We start from the raw sequence: 17,857 nt of genomic DNA, 5'->3' as shown, positions 1-17,857 counted from the left end.
GGGACATAGAGCTTTCTCTTATCGTGCCCCTGTTCTGTGGAATGATCTCCCTGCATCAAGAAAACAGTCAGATTCTGTAGAGACTTTCAAGTCCAGACTTAAGATCTGCTTTTTTTCCCTTTCGTATGGCTGGCATACTGGCATAGTATGTTACTATGCTTTTTACTCTTTTAAATTCATTTTATTAGGAAAGGGAGCATGCCGCGGCCTCAACTTGATCTAAATTCTGGGTCTTTTAGTGAAGCTTAGGGCTCACCTTAGTATTTTTTCTGCTTTCCTGTTGCTTAATGCTGACAAATTATACCTTAAGTGTAGTTTTCCTGGCCAACTGATTCTGTTTTCTTTTTCTTTCTGTCCGAGATGCGGCTGGATCCACATGCTGGATTGGAGGATTTCTCTGCTGGACGTGGGACGGACTCTGCTGTAGGAACAGATCCAATGAATGGCTCGATGTGACTTCATGAACAAGTGGAATTGAATTCCACTTGTTCATGAATAATCACAATTTTTTGTGAGCACTTTGTATTTGTACTGGTTAACTTGATAATATTCCAAAACAAAAACAAACCTGCAACACTGAATCTTGTGCTCATGTATATTTTGTCCAGCAAGTAAAGACAATCCGGATGTCCGCGCCTGTCTCTTTTGAACTTGGTACTGTTGGCACAGTTGTTTTCTCTTTGTCTCCAGCTCCACCCCCTCATCCTGTCGTTCTCATACAGTTTCACAGGACTTTCTCGGAAGAGCTTCCACAGACGCATCATGCTTGAGTTGATGTGATTAGTTTTGAGGCTTATAGGATAGAGATGAAAGGATACAGATGGAAGCCTTCTGTTGGCTTTTCCCACTGACAGTTGAATAGGCGCTCTGTGACTCTGAGGGAACCTCACACCTTACCGCCGATGAGGGCCAAGGCCGCGTTCGACTTACGGCTGAAAAGAAGACACAGACAGACCTCTGAAAAAAGTACGGTATATACGAACTGCATCAAATCACGTCCGGGAAGATGCTCTGGTCCTGAAGACCCATCAACCTCAGGGAATGGTTTTCAGTTATTAGGACCACATTTTATCAAAATGTGCAAAGTTGCATTTTTATTACAGAATCTAAAATATGTTCACACATGAATCCAAATTAATTACTCTATTTTATATAGTAAAAGTTGTGCTATTTTGAATTAGTTCGGGAGGTCCTGCAAAGCCAAATACCAAAAAACCAAAAAAAAAAAAAAACCCAAAACAAAACAAAGCACATGCACATTCATTCATGTTATTATTATCATAATTAATATGTATATGTCACAAACATGAACGAACGAAGCTCTTCATCATCTCACCATGTCATTTAGGTCCTTCAGACTTTTTTTTTAGCAAAAGCTTGCGGGGAGCATTAGCATGGCCAAAACGTTCCAGCTTCCGGGGGATGCGCAACCCCTCCAGACCCCCTCCACCGTTTTTAGCATTTTTCTTTTTTTGCCTTCCACCCCCCACCCCCCAGCCCCCTAATTACAGCCCTCTTAACTCCCTGCCACTTTTGAATATGTCTTGGAGTTCATTTACATCAATAATCAATCTAAAAGTTTCTTTCACCAAAACATCTAATCTAGGCTTGAATCTCAGATGTACTTTCTGGCAAATTGTAGTCATAGTTTTAAGACAATCCTCATCTACACCACTTCACCAGGAAGCTGTATTTTAGATTTTTAATTCATTTATATCAAGTTGTAAAGATTTACTTTCAGTTTGAGTTTAAGGAAAATAACTTTAGATTTATTTATCTAAAGTTGTGTTACTGGTGTGTCACTCAGACAGCAAAATTAAGAGGTTATTTAAAAATAAGTCCTTCAGAGAGCAAAATTAAGGGCCCCTTCACACATAGTACAAATAAGTACAAATCAGGGCGAATCATGGCGAAACAGCTCATATGAGTGAACCACAAAAACATTAAGCCTACGTCGGGAGGGACATGTGGTTGGGCTGGTGTGAACGATGCGAAAGGTGCGACACAGTGCGAGCACCATGTGGAACTACATTGCGCAGCTGCTGTGTCAAAAAATAAATAAATAAATAAATAATAAATGCCACCCGTGGGATTCAAACCTGCAATTTACAAAAGCTCTGATTAACAGCCAGAAACTTTACCACTACACTACCATCACTGTTCTATAAAATGTGCGTAAAATACCTGAAATCAACAAGGAGATAAACATATTAAAAAAAAATAAAACCACACACCATAAAAAACACTACATTTTATTGAATGCCTTTTATTGAGCGAACAAAACAAGTATGAACCATCTGTTCCTCTGTAGATGACCTATGGTCACAGATGTACAGTCATGAAATGACATGAAGGAAGCAGGGCGCTCTTATCATGTCCAAATCTGCTGGCCCGGCATGTCCAACCGGGCCCACACGTGTCCGGCCCAACATGCGTATCCTGTGGACGGCGGGCTGCAGGACAGACACTGTGTAATGTGGAACAGAGCTCACGTGGGTGATGTGAAATTCAAATCGCCCACTGTGTGTTATGATCTGACGGTCCGTTTCACCTGGAGCATCCGGTCAATGTGCACACAGTGCGCTCGCTCGCTGCAGCCCATCGCAACAGTGATATATGTTTTTATGTGTGTCCATGTGAGGACAGCAAGCAAACACACGTGCATCACAGTGGACAGTTGTGAGGTCATGTCCATCCAAACACAGTATGTGTTTCCCAGCTGGGATGTCCAGAACCTGACATCTCCACAGCCGCTGCTTTCGGCAGCAACTCCCCCTGTCAGTTCAGCACACACACCAACGTGTCACTCTGTGTCTATGTTAAGTGGTCATTTCTTTTTACTCAACAAAAATATAAACGCAACACTTTTGGTTTTGCTCCCATTTTGTATGAGATGAACTCAAAGATCTAAAACTTTTTCCACATACACAATATCACCATTTCCCTCAAATATTGTTCACAAACCAGTCTAAATCTGTGATAGTGAGCACTTCTCATTTTCTGAGATAATCCATCCCACCTCACAGGTGTGCTATACCAAGATGCTGATTAGACACCATGATTAGTGCACAGGTGTGCCTTAGACTGCCCACAATAAAAGGCCACTCTGAAAGGTGCAGTTTTATCACACAGCACAATGCCACAGATGTCGCAAGATTTGAGGGAGCGTGCAATTGGCATGCTGACAGCAGGAATGTCAACCAGAGCTGTTGCTCGTGTATTGAATGTTCATTTCTCTACCATAAGCCGTCTCCAAAGGCGTTTCAGAGAATTTGGCAGTACATCCAACCAGCCTCACAACCGCAGACCACGTGTAACCACACCAGCCCAGGACCTCCACATCCAGCATGTTCACCTCCAAGATCGTCTGAGACCAGCCATTCGGACAGCTGCTGAAACAATCGGTTTGCATAACCAAAGAATTTCTGCACAAACTGTCAGAAACCGTCTCAGGGAAGCTCATCTGCATGCTCGTCGTCCTCATCGGGGTCTCGACCTGACTCCAGTTCGTCGTCGTAACTGACTTGAGTGGGCAAATGCTCACATTCGCTGGCGTTTGGCACGTTGGAGAGGTGTTCTCTTCATGGATGAATCCCGGTTCACACTGTTCAGGGCAGATGGCAGACAGCGTGTGTGGCGCCGTGTGGGTGAGCGGTTTTCTGATGTCAATGTTGTGAATCGAGTGGCCCATGGTGGCGGTGGGGTTATGGTATGGGCAGGCGTCTGTTATTGACGAAGAACACAGGTGCATTTTATTGATGGCATTTTGAATGCACAGAGATACCGTGACGAGATCCTGAGGCCCATTGTTGTGCCATACATCAAAGAACATCACCTCATGTTGCAGCAGGATAATGCACGGCCCCATGTTGCAAGGATCTGTACACAATTCTTGTAAGCTGAAAATGTCCCAGTTCTTGCATGGCCGGCATACTCACCGGACATGTCACCCATTGAGCATGTTTGGGATGCTCTGGACCGGCGTATACGACAGCGTGTACCAGTTCCTGCCAATATCCAGCAACTTCGCACAGCCATTGAAGAGGAGTGGACCAACATTCCACAGGCCACAATTGACAACCTGATCAACTCTATGCGAAGGAGATGTGTTGCACTGCATGAGGCAAATGGTGGTCACACCAGATACTGACTGGTATCCCCCCCCAATAAAACAAAACTGCACCTTTCAGAGTGGCCTTTTATTGTGGGCAGTCTAAGGCACACCTGTGCACTAATCATGGTGTCTAATCAGCATCTTGATATGGCACACCTGTGAGGTGGGATGGATTATCTCAGCAAAGGAGAAGTGCTCACTGTCACAGATTTAGACTGGTTTGTGAACAATATTTGAGGGAAATGGTGATATTGTGTATGTGGAAAAAGTTTTAGATCTTTGAGTTCATCTCATACAAAATGGGAGCAAAACCAAAAGTGTTGCGTTTATATTTTTGTTGAGTGTAGCTATTTGTTATGTCAATCAATCAATCAATCAGTTTTTTTATATAGCGCCAAATCACAACAAACAGTTGCCCCAAGGCGCTTTATATTGTAAGGCAAGGCCATACAATAATTATGTAAAACCCCAACGGTCAAAACGACCCCCTGTGAGCAAGCACTTGGCTACAGTGGGAAGGAAAAACTCCCTTTTAACAGGAAGAAACCTCCAGCAGAACCAGGCTCAGGGAGGGGCAGTCTTCTGCTGGGACTGGTTGGGGCTGAGGGAGAGAACCAGGAAAAAGACATGCTGTGGAGGGGAGCAGAGATCGATCACTAATGATTAAATGCAGAGTGGTGCATACAGAGCAAAAAGAGAAAGAAACAGTGCATCATGGGAACCCCCCAGCAGTCTACGTCTATAGCAGCATAACTAAGGGATGGTTCAGGGTCACCTGATCCAGCCCTAACTATAAGCTTTAGCAAAAAGGAAAGTTTTAAGCCTAATCTTAAAAGTAGAGAGGGTGTCTGTCTCCCTGATCTGAATTGGGAGCTGGTTCCACAGGAGAGGAGCCTGAAAGCTGAAGGCTCTGCCTCCCATTCTACTTTACAAACCCTAGGAACTACAAGTAAGCCTGCAGTCTGAGAGCGAAGCGCTCTATTGGGGTGATATGGTACTACGAGGTCCCTAAGATAAGATGGGACCTGATTATTCAAAACCTTATAAGTAAGAAGAAGAATTTTAAATTCTATTCTAGAATTAACAGGAAGCCAATGAAGAGAGGCCAATATGGGTGAGATATGCTCTCTCCTTCTAGTCCCCGTCAGTACTCTAGCTGCAACATTTTGAATTAACTGAAGGCTTTTTAGGGAACTTTTAGGACAACCTGATAATAATGAATTACAATAGTCCAGCCTAGAGGAAATAAATGCATGAATTAGTTTTTCAGCATCACTCTGAGACAAGACCTTTCTGATTTTAGAGAGATTGCGTAAATGCAAAAAAGCAGTCCTACATATTTGTTTAATATGCGCTTTGAATGACATATCCTGATCAAAAATGACTCCAAGATTTCTCACAGTATTACTAGAGGTCAGGGTAATGCCATCCAGAGTAAGGATCTGGTTAGACACCATGTTTCTAAGATTTGTGGGGCCAAGTACAATAACGTCAGTTTTATCTGAGTTTAAAAGCAGGAAATTAGAGGTCATCCATGTCTTTATGTCTGTAAGACAATCCTGCAGTTTAGCTAATTGGTGTGTGTCCTCTGGCTTCATGGATAGATAAAGCTGGGTATCATCTGCGTAACAATGAAAATTTAAGCAATACCGTCTAATAATACTGCCTAAGGGAAGCATGTATAAAGTGAATAAAATTGGTCCTAGCACAGAACCTTGTGGAACTCCATAATTAACTTTAGTCTGTGAAGAAGATTCCCCATTTACATGAACAAATTGTAATCTATTAGACAAATATGATTCAAACCACCGCAGCGCAGTGCCTTTAATACCTATGGCATGCTCTAATCTCTGTAATAAAATTTTATGGTCAACAGTATCAAAAGCAGCACTGAGGTCTAACAGAACAAGCACAGAGATGAGTCCACTGTCCGAGGCCATAAGAAGATCATTTGTAACCTTCACTAATGCTGTTTCTGTACTATGATGAATTCTAAAACCTGACTGAAACTCTTCAAATAGACCATTCCTCTGCAGATGATCAGTTAGCTGTTTTACAACTACCCTTTCAAGAATTTTTGAGAGAAAAGGAAGGTTGGAGATTGGCCTATAATTAGCTAAGATAGCTGGGTCAAGTGATGGCTTTTTAAGTAATGGTTTAATTACTGCCACCTTAAAAGCCTGTGGTACATAGCCAACTAACAAAGATAGATTGATCATATTTAAGATCAAAGCATTAAATAATGGTAGGGCTTCCTTGAGCAGCCTGGTAGGAATGGGGTCTAATAAACATGTTGATGGTTTGGATGAAGTAACTAATGAAAATAACTCAGACAGAACAATCGGAGAGAAAGAGTCTAACCAAATACCGGCATCACTGAAAGCAGCCAAAGATAACGATACGTCTTTGGGATGGTTATGAGTAATTTTTTCTCTAATAGTTAAAATTTTGTTAGCAAAGAAAGTCATGAAGTCATTACTAGTTAAAGTTAATGGAATACTCAGCTCAATAGAGCTCTGACTCTTTGTCAGCCTGGCTACAGTGCTGAAAAGAAACCTGGGGTTGTTCTTATTTTCTTCAATTAGTGATGAGTAGAAAGATGTCCTAGCTTTACGGAGGGCTTTTTTATAGAGCAACAGACTCTTTTTCCAGGCTAAGTGAAGATCTTCTAAATTAGTGAGACGCCATTTCCTCTCCAACTTACGGGTTATCTGCTTTAAGCTACGAGTTTGTGAGTTATACCACGGAGTCAGACACTTCTGATTTAAAGCTCTCTTTTTCAGAGGAGCTACAGCATCCAAAGTTGTCTTCAATGAGGATGTAAACTATTGACGAGATACTCTATCTCCCTTACAGAGTTTAGGTAGCTACTCTGCACTGTGTTGGTATATGGCATTAGAGAACATAAAGAAGGAATCATAGCCTTAAACCTAGTTACAGCGCTTTCTGAAAGACTTCTAGTGTAATGAAACTTATTCCCCACTGCTGGGTAGTCCATCAGAGTAAATGTAAATGTTATTAAGAAATGATCAGACAGAAGGGAGTTTTCAGGGAATACTGTTAAGTCTTCTATTTCCATACCATAAGTCAGAACAAGATCTAAGATATGATTAAAGTGGTGGGTGGACTCATTTACTTTTGAGCAAAGCCAATTGAGTCTAATAATAGATTAAATGCAGTGTTGAGGCTGTCATTCTCAGCATCTGTGTGGATGTTAAAATCGCCCACTATAATTATCTTATCTGAGCTAAGCACTAAGTCAGACAAAAGGTCTGAAAATTCACAGAGAAACTCACAGTAACGACCAGGTGGACGATAGATAATAACAAATAAAACTGGTTTTTGGGACTTCCAATTTGGATGGACAAGACTAAGAGACAAGCTTTCAAATGAATTAAAGCTCTGTCTAGGTTTTTGATTAATTAATAAGCTGGAATGGAAGATTGCTGCTAATCCTCCGCCACGGCCCGTGCTACGAGCATTCTGACAGTTAGTGTGACTCGGGGGTGTTGACTCATTTAAACTAACATATTCATCCTGCTGTAACCAGGTTTCTGTTAGGCAGAATAAATCAATACGTGATCAATTATTATATCATTTACCAACAGGGACTTAGAAGAGAGAGACCTAATGTTTAATAGACCACATTTAACTGTTTTAGTCTGTGGTGCAATTGAAGGTGCTATATTATTTTTTCTTTTTGAATTTTTATGCTTAAATAGATTTTTGCTGGTTATTGGTGGTCTGGGAGCAGGCACCGTCTCTACGGGGATGGGGTAATGAGGGGATGGCAGGGGGAGAGAAGCTGCAGAGAGGTGTATAAGACTACAACTCTGCTTCCTGGTCCCAACCCTGGATAGTCACAGTTTGGAGGATCCAAGAAAATTGGCCAGATTTCTAGAAATGAGAGCTGCTCCATCTAAAGTGGGATGGATGCCGTCTCTCCTAACAAGACCAGGTCTTCCCCAGAAGCTTTGCCAATTATCAGTGAAGCCCACCTCATTTTTTGGACACCACTCAGACAGCCAGCAATTCAAGGAGAACATGCGGCTAAACATGTCACTCCCGGTCTGATTGGGGAGGGGCCCAGAGAAAACAACAGAGTCCGACATTGTCTTTGCAAAGTTACACACCGATCCAATGTTAATTTTAGTGACCTCCGATTGGCGTAACCGAGTGTCATTACTGCCGACGTGAATTACAATCTTACCAAATTTACGCTTAGCCTTAGCCAGCAATTTCAAATGTCCTTCGATGTCGTCTGCTCTGGCCCCCGGAAGACAATTGACAATGGTTGCTTGGTGTCCGCTAACTTCACAGTTCTCAAAACAGAGTCGCCAATAACCAGAGTTTGATCCTCGGACGAGTGTATCGTCGAGTGGGGAAAAACGGTTAGAGATGTGAACGGGTTGACGGTGTACACGGGGCTTCTGTTTAGGGCTACGCTTCCCTCTCACAGTCACCCAGTCAGCCTGCTTTCCCGAACTGCCCGGGATCTGCCAGGGGGGAACTAACGGCGGCTAAGCTACCTTGGTCCGCACCGACTACAGGGCCTGGCTAGCTGTAGAATTTTCCACGGTGCGGAGCGAGCCTCCACTTCGCCCCAGCCTGGCCTACCAAAGCTACGAATAAAGCTGCACTTATTACAAGTACCGTTACTGCTAAAGGAGGCCGAGGAATAACTAAACATTTCACACCCAGAGCAGAAAAAGTACGGGAGAGACAGGAGAAGCCGCCATGCTAAAATCGGCTAAGAGCTAGTATCTACGCAACCTAGCGGATTCCTAAAAACACACAAAGGGAATAAGGTGTAAATAATTTAGAGGTGATTCAGCAGAAGGATGCCCAATCAAGGCACCAAACAGGCCATGAAGCAGCACAGGCAACGCACGACAACAGCGAACGCACGACAACGGTGCTAAATAAAATAAAAATCGACTAAACACGCTGTGGAGCCAGCACAGATAACGCACGACACAGTGCTAAAAAAAAAAAAATAAATAAATAAATAAATAAAAAAAATAAAACGAAAGCGTTAGCAAGCTAGTTAGCTTGCCACCGCTGATGAAAGTTAGCTGATAAAAGTCTCCGTCGCGATGTTTCGACCGTTAGAGGTCTTCCTTAGGCGTTGGAGCACAGTAAAAAAGTAAAAAAAAAAGTAAAGAAGGGAAAAAAGTAAAAAAGTAAAAAAGTCTTGAAAAAGACTGTTAATTCAAGTCCAAAGCAGCAGGTAGCAGTCTCTGTGTAAACAGTCCCACAGAGAGCCAAAATTCTGATGCAATCTCACTCCGAAGACCAAGTAAGCACCAAGATGAGTGTGTGTGGTCATATGGTCATTTACGCACCAGTATAACTTTGGTGTCATTATTAGTCTTCAACGACGTCTTCAGTTCAGATCTTAGTCAACATTTTCTTCTTCTAGTAAGGTGGATTAGAACTTTTTGTGGTACACAGCAACAACTACTGTACAGGAGGAACCTAGCAGTCAACATGGGCCACGATTTCAAAATGCAGTTCTTCTCAACCAGACATGCGGTGCCATGACATGTCCATCATCTGTGTCCAATTAGATTACAGGGGAGTCCACTGCAACCCTGGCCTCTAGCTCCACCCATGCCAGGAAGTGTTCAATATTTGATATTTCCTGTTTCATTGTAGACTCAAAATTTGGCATTTCCTATTTCAGTCTCAACTTGCCGCTCAATGCCCATGATATCCCATGAGACGAGATCTCGTGGGATCCAGAAAATATTCAAAATTTTACATTTCCTGTTTCACTGAGGACTCAAAATTAGGCACTTCCTGTTTCAGTGTGAACTTGCCACTGACTTACCGTGAGATTCCACGAGATCTCATCTGCCAATTCAGGAAGTGTCGATCCAGGAAATGTTTGACATCTGACATTTGCTTCTTCACTGTGGACTCAAAATTTAGCACTTCCTGTTTGGGACTCCCTGTACCATGAGCAAGCTTCATGCTTCGCGCTTCGCTCATATTATAATAATAGACTTAGACTCGTTTTTATTGTTATTCAGTAAAAAAAAAAAAAAAAAAAAAAAAAAAATCACAGATGCTGAAATATCAATGAACTGCTTGAACAGATAAACAGAATAAAACACAGTCAGAATACCATTCGAAGGTGTGTGATAGTGATATAGTCTTTTTTTAAAAACCTATCAAAACTGTATCTGTATCTGTGAATGCACAACAATAAATAAATAAGGGACATGGGATATTGCACGTATGAAGATGCCACAAAGATAAAATTGCTACCCGATGCTACAGTGTATTCTGTGTCCTATACATTCTGTATTGCACAGTTCTTTCTGTTGATTTCTATTTAGCTGTCGTATGGTGGTTGGGTAAAAGCTGTTCCTGTTTCTGCTTGTTTACTGTATGGTACCGTCTACCTGATGGCAGCAGGGTAAACAGATTGTTAAAGGGATGTGACGTTTTCCTGATTATCCTTCTTCCCCTGGGCAAGCTGTTCTGCCAGTTCACCAATGGTTGGCAACATGGCCCTAACAATCTTCTCTGCTGCCTTCATGACCCTCCCCAATAATAATAATAATAATAATAATAATAATAATTATTATTATTATTATTATTGCTATTATTATTATTATTATCCATAATATTAACAGTGCTAATAATAACAGCAACAATAACAAGGAATCAAAGTGCAAAACAAAATAAACTCCAGTAATAAAATAATAAACACCAATTATAAAACAACACTACAACAATACACAAAAATTCCAAATTGAAGATTAAAAAATAATTAAAATGAACTCTTATTTTTACTGTAATGTTTGCAACACTGTGGCTCAGCAATCCGTGTCCATCTGATGATTTTTTTTTAATAACATCTGATGTTATCCAATGCACATTTATTTGTTCATCTTGCTTAGTTTTGGAATTTATCAGTCCTTATGTTACTTACCACATGCTGAGGGCTTCCTGCATAAATCAGCTCTTCACTTCTCAGTGTGGCTGAGGGCCATCAATACTTATCCACGTGACAATTTCTTTTGTCCAAACGGCATCAAATAACATCCAGGATCTTGTCCAACATGTTTATTTGTCTGTCTTGTTTATTTTTGGAGTATAAAACTCCTTGTGTGAATTAACAATGCAGGCTGTGGTGTGTACATGTGCTACACTGAGTTCCTGTCCATTAACTCAGCCCCAGGGAAATGCTGTGTTACAAAGTGAGTTCCACATACAGAAAAAAATGTAACTTGTATGTGTATTGTATATGTATTGTTTCCTCATTGCAATGCAGTTTTCTGATGGATGAAAAGAGTAATTTTGTATAATCAGAATAATTCAGAATATTTCAGAAAATGACCAAAGATATTGAAAAACAGTGAAAACTAATACTTTCACATACTGAAATAAATAAATTCTAAAATGGCACTTAGTGTCACACTTCATGAATCATGAATTTATTTGCTGCCACTTTTCTTTAAAGAAGTCAGAAGGTGGAAACATGAACATTTTCACACTACTGAATACGTCTTGGACTTCATTTATATCAATCATTAAACAACATGGTCATTCTAGAATAGTCTTTAAAAAAAAAAAAAAAATGGAGTGACTAAGACACCCAGACAACTGAAAATAAAAAATAAATTACAAGATTTTGTGGCTGTGACTGGAGAATCTTGGGACACTAGAAATCTCAATGTAGCCATTGATATCATTATAAAATTATATAATATGTTTCTTGATACATGAGCTACAATATTATTCAGAGATGAGATTTTTTTAATTGAACAGTTTGATGTGATTTCATTTGTTAAGTGGACTGCATTTATATCTTTTCTATCTGCATCAGACACTCAAAGCACTTTACAATAATGCCTCACATTCGCCCCGATGTCAGGGTGCTGCCATACAAGGCGCTGACTTCACACTGAGAGCAACTAGGGGATTAAGGACCTTGCCCATGGGCCCTTAGTGATTTTCGGGTGAGGCTGGGATTTGAACTAAGGACCCCCTGGTCTCAAGCCCAACGCTTCACCACTAGATCATCACCTCCCCTCCCCTTTGTTGGAAAATGATGCAGTCTTATACAATTCTTTGTTTATTGTAGACATTCAAATTCCAGAAGAAATTAGAATAAGCCAATTCTATAAAACTGCCAGTGCTTAAACTGCCAAAAGTCCATGTTGTGGTCAAGTTGTGTTTGAAAAAAACACAATACCCCCCAATACCCCATCCCCGTAGAGACGGTGCCTGCTCCCAGACCACCAACAACCAATAAAAATCTATTTAAGCATAAAAATTCAAAAATAAAAAATAATATAGTACCTTCAACTGCACCACAGACTAAAACAGTTAAATGTGGTTTATTAAACATTAGGTCTCTCTCTTCTAAGTCTCTGTTAGTAAATGATATAATAATTGATCAACATATTGATTTATTCTGCCTTACAGAAACCTGGTTACAGCAGGATGAATATGTTAGTTTAAATGAGTCAACACCCCCGAGTCACACTAACTGTCAGAATGCTCGTAGCACGGGCCGAGGCGGAGGATTAGCAGCAATCTTCCATTCCAGCTTATTAATTAATCAAAAACCCAGACAGAGCTTTAATTCATTTGAAAGCTTGACTCTTAGTCTTGTCCATCCAAATTGGAAGTCCCAAAAAACAGTTTTATTTGTTGTTATCTATCATCCACCTGGTCATTACTGTGAGTTTCTCTGTGAATTTTCAGACCTTTTGTCTGACTTAGTGCTTAGCTCAGATAAGATAATTATAGTGGGCGATTTTAACATCCACATAGATGCTGAGAATGACAGTCTCAACACTGCATTTAATCTATTATTAGACTCAACTGGCTTCGCTCAAAATGTAAATGAGTCCACCCACCACTTTAACCATACTTTAGATCTTGTTCTGACTTATGGTATGGAAATTGAAGACTTAACAGTATTCCCTGAAAACCCCCTTCTGTCTGATCATTTCTTAATAACATTTACATTTACTTTAACCCTTTATCTACGGCGATGGCGCCCACGCCATATTTTCCATATGCATATTTTTTTTTACCGTAACTCCGCCATAGTTTGTCCAATCCGAAAGATTCAAAGTGCATTGTTAAGCTAACACCAAGGGCTTTCCAATGATATATGGTGTATTACGGTAAACGTAAGCTTGTGATGTCATAACACAGAGGAAAAACACAGAAGTTTCACACTCGTGCGCCGCTGATTCTCATTACCGTAAATTCTCATGTAAGCCCTCAATCCGAAAAATTTCAACACTGACAGCAAGCCAAGAACACGTGCTTTCCAACAGTATGCTATATATCGCATATATTACGGTAAAGTGCGTTCGGTGAGTTTTGAAACAAGGGAAAAGTATGAAAAAGAGCGCAAAAGTGACAGAAAAGTACAGAGACAGACAGCAAACATAAATGTAGTAATTTTTGAGGAAAAGGCAGGGTGTTAGTGTCATTTGTGAAGGTGTGTGTGCGTGTTTGTGTGGGTGCGATGGCTCCATCAGCCACAAGCCACTGCCAGGGCGGCGTTCTTGCAAGGTTTGCAAGAGGTCAACCCGCTGGATGTGCAAACTTTGTAAAATTGGCCTCTGTCTTCAGCCACACAGAAACTGTTACAAACAGTACCATACTGACAATGGACTGATGTAGTTTAGATCTAATTTTGATTCTTGGTTATATATTTGTATATAGTTTGACACTTTATTGTTTTATTCATATTGTATAATTTTACACAAAATGAGTGATCAAATGAGTGATTTATTGCACATTTTAATAATACAGATAATAATTGACATATTTATATATAGTATTGCACTTTGTTGTTATTCATATTGTTTGGTTCTGCACTTTAAAATTGGTTACTTTTTGCATATTTTCGCCTTGTAAAATGTTTACTTTTGCACTGTTTCTGAGTTCTAGACACACAAAATTAATTCTTTTGATTGTAAACACTTACAGCTTCCTGTTAAAAATGTGAAATCCAAACTTCCTTTACTTAACAATCATTTTTCACTAAAAAACTGAAAAAAAATCATGTTCGTTTTTGTGTTTTTTCTCATTTTAAATGCTAAAACTTACAAATAATGTGTATAAATAGTTAATCAGGTGTAATATAATTGAAATTCAGGTACTCTTGGAAAAGGCTACCAAAGCACACAAACATAGAACATTATTTCTTAATTTTATTGCTATAATTAAAAATTATAACCAATCGCCCATTTATAGCGTCAGTAGGTAAAGGGTTAATGGACTACCCAGCAGTGGGGAATAAGATTCATTACAGTAGAAGTCTTTCGGAAAGCACTGTAACTAGGTTTAAGGATATGATTCCTTCTTTGTTATGTTCTCCAATGCCATATACCAACACAGTGCAGAGTAGCTACCTAAACTCTGTCAGTGAGATAGATTATCTCATCAATAGTTTTACATCCTCATTGAGCACAACTTTGGATGCCGTAGCTCCTCTGAAAAAGAGAGCCTTAAATCAGAAGTGCCTGACTCCGTGGTATAACTCACAAACTCGCAGCTTAAAGCAGATAACCCGTAAGTTGTAGAGGAAATGGCGTCTCACTAAGTTAGAAGATCTTCACTTAGCCTGGAAAAAGAGTCTGTTGCTCTATAAAAAAAGCCCTCCGTAAAGCTAGGACATCTTACTACTCATCACTAATTGAAGAAAATAAGAACAACCCCAGGTTCAACCCCAGGTTTCACTGTAGCCAGGCTGACAAGGAGTCAGAGCTCTATTGAGCCGAGTATTCCTTTAACTTTAACTAGTAATGACTTCATGACTTTCTTTGCTAATAAAATTTTAACTATTAGAGAAAAAATTACTCATAACCATCCCAAAGACATATCGTTATCTTTGGCTGCTTTCAGTAATGCTGGTATTTGGTTAGACTCTTTCTCTCCGATTATTCTGTCTGAGTTATTTTCATTAGTTACTTCCTCCAAACCATCAACATGTCTATTAGACCCCATTCCTACCATGCTGCTCAAGGAAGCCTTACCATTAATTAATGCTTTGATCTTAAATATGATCAATCTATCTTTATTAGTTGGCTATGTACCACAGGCTTTTAAGGTGGCAGTAATTAAACCATTACTTAAAAAGCCATCACTTGACCCAGCTATCTTAGCTAATTATAGGCCAATCTCCAACCTTCCTTTTCTCTCAAAAATTCTTGAAAGGGTAGTTGTAAAACAGCTAACTGATCATCTGCAGAGGAATGGTCTATTTGAAGAGTTTCAGTCAGGGTTTAGAATTCATCATAGTACAGTGGACTCAACTCTGTGCTTGTCCTGTTAGACCTCAGTGCTGCTTTTGATACTGTTGACCATAAAATTTTATTACAGAGATTAGAGCATAGGTATTAAAGGCACTGCGCTGTGGTGGTTTGGATCATATTTATCTAATAGATTACAATTTGTTCATGTAAATGGGGAGTCTTCTTCACAGACTAAGGTTAATTATGGAGTTCCACAAGGTTCTGTGCTAGGACCAATTTTATTCACTTTATACCTGCTTCCCTTAGGCAGTATTATTAGAAAGCATTGCTTAAATTTTCATTGTTACGCAGATGATACCCAGCTTTATCTATCCATGAAGCCAGAGGACACACACCAATTAGTTAAACTGCAGGAATGTCTTATAGACATAAAGACATGGATGACCTCTAATTTCCTGCTTTTAAATTCAGATAAAACTGAAGTTATTGTACAAATCTTAGAAACATGGTGTCTAACCAGATCCTTACTCTGGATGGCATTACCCTGACCTCTAGTAATACTGTGAGAAATCTTGGTGTCATTTTTGATCAGGATATGTCCTTCAATGCACATATTAAGCAAATATGTAGGACTGCTTTTTTGCATTTGCGCAATATCTCTAAAATTAGAAAGGTCTTGTCTCAGAGTGATGCTGAAAAACTAATTCATGCATTTATTTCCTCTAGGCTGGACTATTGTAATTCATTATTATCAGGTTGTCCTATCATTGTCATTAGTGATTGATCTCTGCTCTCTTCCACAGCATGTCTTTTTCTTGATTCTCTCCCCTCAGCCCCAACCAGTCCCAGCAGAAGACTCCCCTCCCTGAGCCTGGTTCTGCTGGAGGTTTCTTCCTGTTAAAAGGGAGTTTTTCCTTCCAACTGTCGCCAAGTGCTTGCTCACAGGGAGTCGTTTTGACTGTTGGGGTTTTTCCGTAATTATTGTATGACCTTGCCTTACAATATAAAGCGCCTTGGGGCAGCTGTTTGTTGTGATTTGGCACTATATAAATAAAATTGATTTGATTTGATTTGATTTGATTCTTATTAATTATTGATATTTGACAAAAATGTCAAATCGAGAGACTATTTCATAACAAAAATTCAACAAGCAGTCTGACTGCATAATCGCCCTCTAGTGGCCGACCTCACAGAACACAGCAGACATGTAACAATTCCGATGAAATAATGAACTAAATTGAAAATCACATCAAGCAAGTGTCCAGATGAACATGGAGATCGGTGCATGGTTGACTTTTAACGTTGGAACTTCTAAGACCACTTGTATTGGCTAGACAGAGGACCCAAGTGCAGAGAACCAGAACAGAAGGTAGGCAACAGCAGATTTATTGTCCACAGAGATCAATGCAGAGTTTGTATGGCTGGCAACAGGCTTGATCGGAAACAGGCATACCGTAGGACAGGCACACAGGTGATCAGTCCAACAGGCAGCAGGGTCTGAGTGAGCAGCACACGAGTTACCCAAAAGACAACTGACAGGTCAGTACACAGAGTGTTGTCATACCAGGAAAACAAATCCAAAGACGGCAGCAAATGTCTGTAACAAAGAGGCAAAACATGGGAATACGACTGGGAATATTAACGGAAATAAACTGGACAAACCTCAGCAGTCTGGTTCTAACTGTAGTCATAAAATCAACCAAACAATCAAACGCCAAAGTGTGGGGACAAGTGGACCTGGAATACCAGAAACAGAAATGGAATTAACACGGCAGATACATCAAAGCACCGGAGATGATTTAACGCGGGACAGAATAAACTAGAGAACATGGAGAATAACAATGATACACAGAGAAAAACGGCAAAAACAGAATAAAGCGGAAATCAGGACTAACAACAAACAGCAGCGGGATAAAAAGAAGTGGTGTGGATGGGAGCGAGGGGACGGACAGAGTGACATCAGAGAGGTGATGGAGGTAGTCGCTTTGAGGGGGTGATGTGGTCAGAGGGGCGGGGTTACTGCCGTGGAGTCAAGCTGCCGTCTGGCCTAATGTACCAGCAGCGTGATTGGCTGGGACCGCTGCCCTGCATACCTGATACTGAGCTGTGTTCTAATCGTCCTTTTCCTGTGGCCGGGCTTGGACAACGCTCCTTTCTCCTTTTATCTCTCACTGCTCAGATCAGGTTGCTAAAAAGAAAAAGCCACCCGCCACCAACTGCTGTTTGTTGCCATCCAGACTTCACGGTGCTGCGCCAACCCTCAATTAAAAAAAAAAAGAAAAAGAAGAAGAATTTTTCCCCTTATTGCATTACCTAAAACAATATCAGAATATATGAGAGCAGATCAGAACTGATTAAAGGCAAAATGCACAGCGTTCATGCTTGACTGTTTGTTCTTTTTACAATCATTATTTCCTATTAAAGCATTAATTAATAACATAAGAAATGTTGAAAAATAAATTGGTGAAGTAGTGACACATTTGGTGGTCATTCTGTTAGCACATGA

The sequence above is a fragment of the Thalassophryne amazonica genome, chromosome 4, assembly GCF_902500255.1.
Source record: "Thalassophryne amazonica chromosome 4, fThaAma1.1, whole genome shotgun sequence".
In the NCBI taxonomy this organism is placed as follows: domain Eukaryota; kingdom Metazoa; phylum Chordata; class Actinopteri; order Batrachoidiformes; family Batrachoididae; genus Thalassophryne; species Thalassophryne amazonica.
Note: the sequence above shows the minus strand (reverse complement) of the source record.